At 30.9% G+C, this 8,951-nt stretch overlaps 1 protein-coding gene across 2 annotated transcripts in view; it reads right to left on the bottom strand.

Moving 5' to 3' along the window:
- Window positions 1-8,734, bottom strand: part of LOC124359572 (GATA-binding factor A-like) — an 86,082-nt gene extending 77,348 nt beyond the window's left edge. For both annotated transcript variants that reach the window (XM_046812442.1, XM_046812441.1), the window contains exon 1: window positions 8,639-8,734. The gene's annotated coding sequence lies outside the window, so the exon portion shown is untranslated. The remainder of the gene's footprint in view (window positions 1-8,638) is intronic.
- Window positions 8,735-8,951: the final 217 nt, after the last annotated feature.

The raw sequence follows: 8,951 nt of genomic DNA on the forward strand, positions 1-8,951 counted from the left end.
ATACATAATTTAAACGAAATTCGTTTCTACTTATAATTCATTTTTATCTTTAAGGTTGTCTCAGAAAGCGTTGATGATTTGCCCAAAAATGTTTGCAGTTTTTCAGAAAATAGCCACTCGCTTAAAATGTCACGGATGGTAAAATTATTAGAACATCTTTGAAAAGAAAAGCGAAAGAGACTACAGTAAAATTCGTAGCTACATTCAGTGCTCACGTGCGGGGAAGCGAGTCAGCACGGCCGCCGAGGGCAGGGACAGTACTACCAACATAACATTCTTCACTCTTTAGGGCGGCCAGTCGTTTTGAATAATCTTAAAGATAAGGTGAAGTGGCATCACATAGTGACGGTCCTGATAATAAAAAAAATGGTAAATAAACATGCAACTTGGATAAAATAAATTATATTAGCCTACTGTACAAAATGTTTGAATACATAGCATGCATCAAACCCAAGTGAAAACGAACAAAAGTTTCGGCTAAACAGACCTAAAAATATATATACCATATATGATGTTTCCTTCTCAAATCTCTCCTTTACAAAAACTAAAAATATGTATTCCCTGTTTGCAGTAATTATTTATCACCCCGATCCTAAAAACGTGTTGATGAATCAATCTTCCGTGTGAAATGATATTTAACTCTCACATGAGCCACTTATACCTATTTTGAAAGTTTTCCAAATGAAATTAATTTTGACTCGTTAAGATGTTTAAATTCATAAATAACTTGATATTATTCTTACATTTACGATTTTTGCAAAATGTTTACACCCAACTAAGATAAAAATTTCCAGTAGCGCTGAAACATATAATAAAGTTATAAAACTACAATTTGACTTAAATTGCCTAAATTAGATTTAATACAATTTTATTATAATTTGTTAAATCTCAAAATTGTCTAAACAAATATAACCAACGATTTCATTGTCTGGGATGAATCACATTACATTTACTAGCAAGTGATGGGTTTTAAACAAATGTTTAACACTGCATAGGTGTATTGTTCTCGTTTTACGAACAACATAAATTTTTCAAGTATCCATTTCAATATTATTTGTTTTAAACAACACATAATATTGTGTCATATAACGTTGGGTGAAATAGATATTTACGAAGTTAAGAACTAACTTACAAGCAAATAATTGTAGATTTTCACAAAAGTTCCAAAAAAGAATGAATTATTTAGTTTAAATCAAATTTATGTTAAATGCTGTTTTCAGTTTATTGGGTTAATTTCACCGTAAAAGTAAAATGTTCTGATATAAGTGGGAACTTATCGAGCTGATGATTGATTGTACCAACTTGTCAAATACTCGTATCATTCAGGATGAATTAACACAACCGATTTCTATGGTAATATTGTTTAAACGAACACAACAATCTTATTTGTCAGCTGTAATGCTCAGGGAACCTCAATGCGTGGCTCTGGCCGCATTTGTCATGTATATCCCTCTACGAACCAAACAACAAGTAAAAAGATCCACCAAAAAGGACGGAAATAGCCTATGTTTTATATAGTGTGAATTGAGCCTGTCAAGCCTATGCTTGATAGCCTATAACGTCAACGACTGTATGCCATATGGAATAAGACTTAGGCTTTAACTTTTGCATACATTTTGCAATCAACTTAATTCATTTGAAGGTCGTTTCATTCATCAGGTGCAATAGGTATTGCCACACAGTAGAAAGATGTAAGTTAAAAAAATCTATGTTCTGTAAACATTTGTTGGATACAAAACAACCGGAGCTTCCATTTACTATGTTTTGTTTTATCTCGTAAGACTTTATATAAGATTGCCAATTTATACTATAGTATACAATAAAACTTGTGCTGAGATGCAATGATAACGTTTTTGAGAAAATATTCAATTATAATTTACAGATTAAACGTTGTATTTATCTCGTGTTAAAAATTATCAGCTATGTTGTAATTTGTGAAGCATAACCCACTGGAATGATAGTATTCACTTGTATCAACTTGTTGCTATCTAATAATTCATTACGTTCTGTAAAACCTGTATTTTCCTGTTTTCAGGTGGTATAACATATAGTAATGTGTTTGGAAAGTACATGAGAGGTAATTTAATATGATGAACAGTGTGGTACACAGAGGAACTCCCTGCTGTACACATTCATTGTTAACGTCCCATAAGATAGTGGTCGATCCATCCATGTTCAGATTTAATGTTAATATGATGAACAGTGTGGTACACAGAGGAACTCCCTGCTGTACACATTCATTGTTAACGTCCCATAAGATAGTGGTCGATCCATCCATGTTCAGATTTAATGTTAATATGATGAACAGTGTGGTACACAGAGGAACTCCCTGCTGTACACATTCATTGTTAACGTCCCATAAGATAGTGGTCGATCCATCCATGTTCAGATTTAATGTTAATATGATGAACAGTGTGGTACACAGAGGAACTCCCTGCTGTACACATTCATTGTTAACGTCCCACAAGATAGTGCTCGATCCATCCATGTTCAGATTTAATGTTTCCTTACAGTACGGTAGATATAGGATAATCATTAATTTTGCTGTTTTTCTTACAAATCACTGGATATGACGAATGGCACCGCCTAGCAAAGGGCTAGGTTATAATGTAGGCTGTCTAATATGGTGTTGTCAGTGGCACAAATGAAAGTTAATTTTGTTAATAATTGATTAGATTTGTAAAGTACAATTCCACCTGATGTAAACAAAAAGCTGTAAAAAGACGCCTTTAGTTGTATCTTTAATGATTTGTGATTAGCTTTATTTCATTCTCTTAAATTATGATTTAGTTAGGTAACCAAATTTGTGTCTTATTGCGACATATATATGAAATTAAATTTATCAGAATTAAAATGAGATAACTAAATTATTTATTAATAACGTAAGGATAGATAAGGATAAGAACACAATAAAGCCTAATAACTGTAACATATTCTAGTCTAATATCCTACAAAAAACATATAACTTACTTCTATTTGTTTTACGGTATTTAAATGTTTAAAACTCTATTTTTTCAATAATTTACATGACCATTGAGTTATACCCATTAAATTCGAATCATTTGTGGTGCGTAATGTTGTATCGTTGATGGTTTTGGTTGGTACTCGCAATTAATTGTGTACATGGAGTTCTCATCACAAAAAGTCTTATAACTACCAAAATATCTACTAGTTTTATTGTATATATGAAACTATAAACTGCAATATATACAGTATAGTTAAGACAGTGAATCAAATATGAATCCAACTGTTCAGTTAGTGAAATAATGATTCTATGAAATACTATATACGTGATTATGCGTTATCTAACAATCATACACTTTTTGTTTTGTAAACAAGTTAATATTTATTTAATAATTCTTTTACTTTATGGTGGTGAATTCTTTTGTTTACTTAATAATGGTGAATGATTTGTTTAGTGATCGTAATTTTTTGTTTATTTGAATATGTGCCGTACTTTCGTGCAAATAGGTCAAGATGTCTAACCAATTAGATCATCGTATGTTCTTAACGTATCTATCTATTTACAACGGCAAACAGGTTTATACTATTTCCATGATCATAATATGTACCTATAGACTGAAATACATCAGAGAACACAATTTCAAAAATATATATAAGAATTAATTATTTTGTTATCGGTAAATAACAACTTTGCGGAGCATATAATGGATAGGCCTACTATAAAACACAGAATAAATAATCTGCCGTAAAAACAAAAAAGTTGGCCAGTACAAACTGTTAAAGATAAGAAACAGACTCTATATTAGATTGGTTATGTTTGAAATTCAACATGTAAAATCATGTTTCAATGTAAATTGAGAGTTGTGAAATCTCTCTGGTAACTATAATAGTTACTAAATATGTTCTTTAAGATAAATTAAATTGATAATAAGAACAAAAATTACTTTCGAAATATTTTAATGCATATAAAATAACGCTTGCATCTGCAAATTAAATAAAATAATATTTAAAATAATAAATTAAAAATAAATTATAAATATAATAACAACTATATTAGGCTACATTTTTCATGCAGTAATATGGATTATAAATGCAGTATAAGCTTTAGTGCTATAACAAAATTATAGGTTAATATCAGGTTAACTTCTAATCTATATATATATGGTTTACAGTATGTCAGTCCGCATTTTCACTCCAATCCTCATCTTTTATTATAACAATATCATTCTAGACTACATACGTTATGTAGTTAAAAATTGTTTTGTGAAGGAAACATGTATTAGTTTCAATTATATTAGTAAATATTGGTAAGGTAAGCCTAACATCGAAGTTACAAGCAAATTGAATAGACAGTAATACAATGAGCGGAGAGGTCTACATATGACATATGACATGTGACTTGTTACCAGCGAAGGCTAAACTCTGTGATTTATAATACTTAACACTTTCTCGCCAGCGTTCCAATCTAAGTAATTACTGAATTAGTAATTACTAGAATAATTGTTGTAACTGAAATACGTTCTAACGTTACTATCGTGTATTCAACTCATTAAAATAGTAGTACTTTACAATATTGAACTTTAATTCTATAAATATCCCACCGATAACAGTTTTCTTTTTTAATTAACAGTAGAACATAAATTTTGATTGTACATACTAAACAAAATAATACATTTTCATGAGTGCTTGATGGTGAAGGGGTTTCTTAACTGCAACTATTCAGGAATTTGTGTTTTTGTATTGCGATATATTTTAACATGTGACCTATCCGTAGCGTGTTGTAGTGTTGGCCCTACTATAGAAGTGTAGGGATTATATTTCTCACTTGATTGCTGTTGGAATAAAGTAGTGGATATCCTAGTTTTTATGCCCATTCACAACCTAAACAAAGCTGCAGTAATCAGAGTTACAGTAAAATAAGTCTTTATAATATTGCGTGTTTATATAAATAAGATGAACCCATATTTGGCACTTTCACACCAACCAACCATCAACTTTGTAACTATACAACACATATTTTGGTCAAAAGTCGGTACAAGTATGTTATTGTCGGTTCTTCTATTTTGGAATTTCATATCATCATACAAATGTTTCATAATTCCTCGTGCTCGAGTGGTCCAACAATAAGAGATTAGTCGCGCTATGGGGTCTGTCTAGTAATTAGCTATACATTGCAATCATTGAAATGTAATAGACGTTTAATTTATAATGAACTATAATTATAATCTAAATTACTGCTACTCGCGACTGTACAATGAAACAACGGCCAAATTTCACCCTTTCATACGAGCGCAAGTAGTGCACATTTGGCCAGGACAAAGTTCTCATCGCGGTAAATTGAAATGTTTGTATTCTTAATAACATAACTGACTATGATCTAAAAAAAATGCACATGCTCATATAACTTATTTTTAAATTTTATAACCTGGTTTCCACTCAACCAAGAGAAAAAGTTTATTTGGAAATTTAAAAAATGTTCTCTGCTGAAAAATACTAAAATTAAGGAAAAAGTAATACACAGTATTAACTAACTTTATTGCCACTATAATTTCTCTGATTATAAATTTTGTTTTGGTTATCAACTATTGTACTAATTACAGAATACATAGTTATAAATTTCTTTACTCTGTTCCTTGTTTGCAAAGGCTTCCAAAGTGACCTTAGTCATTGGTGAGAGGAGGTTGACAGTCAATGGTAAAATTTGACCGTAACAAATTACTTTTAGAGGAGAATCTTAAATTTTCATGCGTCTATTTTCTTCATACCTTACACTTATATCTTTCATTACATGTCAGAGTAGAAATGTTTTTAACTCATTTTTACTAAAAAAAAAAACAATGATATTCCTGTATCGCAGTGATTTTGTATGAGAGGCTCAATATGTAAATAGTGAAAACCGCAAAATACGTATTAATAGTATAAATATATTCATTGTCTATACACATAGCCTTTAATGTACACGAAGAAAAATCATTAATGTAGATTGTTTTCATTATTCACCATTACCTTGTTACTTAATGGTACATGAAATAATCAGTTATGCCTGCTCACATTACAATTCTTAGGAGTAATTATCATCTCTTGTATCAGTTCGTCTGTAAAAAATTTAAATAACACGAGACTTTATCGAACCATTCCATGTCATATCGAGTGTGACAATTGTACAAGATAGTGAATCACGTTAGATCTTTAAATTTACAACAATAATTTCATCGTAATGGAATGTATTTCATAGTTGTCATATAACAATTTGATTAAAACTTTTAAGGGAGCTATGCGTTAACATTGCCAGCATTGTCGATATTTAATATTCGTCACAGTTACCACAGCAAGGTATGTTGTTTACGCCAAACCAGCTTAGACTAACTTTATGTCGACGGAAAATTATAACTTAAAATAGAATAGGTTTAGTCTTTGACATTGTTTTCTGCCTATTAAGGGTAAAAAAGCTAAATAGCTACTATTTTGTACATTGTTACTGGACGTTTTTGATAAGTAAACGATAAAGAACAAGTAAGCCAGTCGATGGGTGAAAGATACTATCATATTAGCCAACTCGAAAGTATGAAGGGATGTCCCTTATGTAGGCTAATTGTGAAAATTATTTTGCTACAATGGTTTGGTATTTTGAAACATAATTTTGATGCTTAATGTCCTCTAAGCTAACAGAACTACGAGGTTATAAAACAAAGTGTAAACTGTGTGATCCCGTTTCGACGATTCCAGGAATGTTGAGGTATGGAAAATATATAGCTCAGTGTTTATTTACCTCCTTAACCTCTGAGTTAAGTCCTGAGAATTTGTAAACACTTTCTTACTCTGTTATGTGCCACTGAACCTGTTAGGCCTTCATGTTGTAGCTGTAAGCTAGCTTATTGTAGTATTGTGTACGCGTTTTTCTGTCGTAACAACTTAAAAATATTTCAGCTAAAATATATATATATATATATATATATATATATATATATATATATATATATATATATATATATATATAAATGTTAATAAAAAATAAGACCAGAATTCCTGTGATTTATTATCCCAAAAATAACGATATTAAATTCTATCTTATAACGTGTGTTAGTAAAGTTCAGATTACTTGTAAATCGTTAATAATTAACTCGCAGAAAAAATGTAAAAATAAAAATTCAGAAACTTATAATGGTTCTTGAAAAGAAATTTGATTAAAAAATGTTTATTGGTAAGAAATTATTACTTTTAATTATGAATTCCTTTAACAAGCCTTTATTTTTATTTTATTTCCTTTCAACGGTCAAGAACCAATTTACACTTTATGTAATTGTTTAACCTAACATTGAAAATTATGCGCTCAATGGGATTAAATGTAATGATTATTTCATATGCTTATACGAAATACATAATCGGGCAGTTTTATACATTGTCTTGGGTTGATGTTAGTGTTTGAATTAACTTCGACATAGTTTGTCTTCGTACTACAGGGAGGTTATTATAAATTAATGTTATGCTCAATGTTTTCCAATAGGAACTATAAACATATCCTTCAATTGATTACGTAGTATATTTTCTATAGTTTACAATTCAATGCATAATGTGCTCAAGGACTTTTATAAACGCAAAATTCTGGCAATATTTAAAGTTAAACGTAAAATCATGAAATTTGATAGAAATTCAAAATTATTTATATTAATTATTATTATTTGGTTGCATTATTGTTTTATTATTATTTATTATAATTTTGTTACAATGTTATTCTATATAATACGCGAATCCAAATCTTGCTTATAATTTATTGTAATTGTTATAATTATTTAAATTTCTATAAAGTGTAATATTTGCAATGGTTACTACTTTTTATTTATAAATTAAAATCGAAAATCTATCAACATTAGGATTTTCACGGTGATCGACAACAAAACATGGTGAAAATGTTTTAGCTTAGGTCAAACTAATTTTAAAATCCTATTAATATTAATATCAAAACGTAAGACTGTTATTTAGTTCGTGCACAAAAAGTGGTTAAAATGAATATTTTAAAAATAATTATTTTTAAGCACCAGGGAAAATTCATTCATAAATTTAAATGTATGTCGCCCATGCAGCAATAATTCAGATAGGGGAAGGCCTACATTGATACAAGTAGTATGTTACGCCTTCGTACGTAGAATGTTACCTGCAGACATTCAATATATATGCCTCATGGTAAAACTGTTCACTTGTAAATGTATTTTTACTATCGTAGGATACTTGTCATTCTATAAAAATTCAAGAAATCGCAGAACAGTTAATATCATCGCGTGCTCAACTCAATAGAATCTTTATGATTAAACCATGATGCAATAGTTCTTGCAGGTCATATTTTCCATGCTACGAAATATTTTACCAAAATCATTTACGATAACATATTTGTGGTTAAAGTTTACTCTTAATGTAAGAAAATTCTGGGTACAAAAGAATACCCATGCTGTGTTTACAACAAAATTATACTTACAATTTAACCTATTCTCTAATTATTATATATTATCATTTTTTATTATGTTTAATTTTCATTGTAGTCACCATTGAAGTAGGCCTATACCGAGCAAACAATTGAACCAAACATAGCAACAGATATTGAAACAAGTGCTTAGAGCAGCCTGCAGGTAAGTGAATGGCCATAGCTGTGTTTATTGTAAAGTGATGTGATGTTACATACCGTCAAGTGACAGAACCCGCAGCGGCAGACACAGCACTAGCAGGTTACACACTCACACACGCGACACACGGCACGTCTGGTACTGGTACTGGTACTGAAGGCCCGGTCGTGGCTGACAGTGTGCCCGCAGACACGGGGGGCGTGGCCTCTCTCGACACGTCGCTCCCATTGGTCCCCTCACGTACCTCTCTTTTTGTTCACTAACATCCAGATGCTCTTAAGATTTGTTGTAAGCCCGAGACTTATGCGACGAGTATTTATGGGAGGCTTTTAGCCGCATTGCTGGGCCGGCCGGCGCCTGCTGCCGGAGCGC

The sequence above is a fragment of the Homalodisca vitripennis genome, chromosome 4 (genome assembly GCF_021130785.1).
Source record: "Homalodisca vitripennis isolate AUS2020 chromosome 4, UT_GWSS_2.1, whole genome shotgun sequence".
In the NCBI taxonomy this organism is placed as follows: domain Eukaryota; kingdom Metazoa; phylum Arthropoda; class Insecta; order Hemiptera; family Cicadellidae; genus Homalodisca; species Homalodisca vitripennis.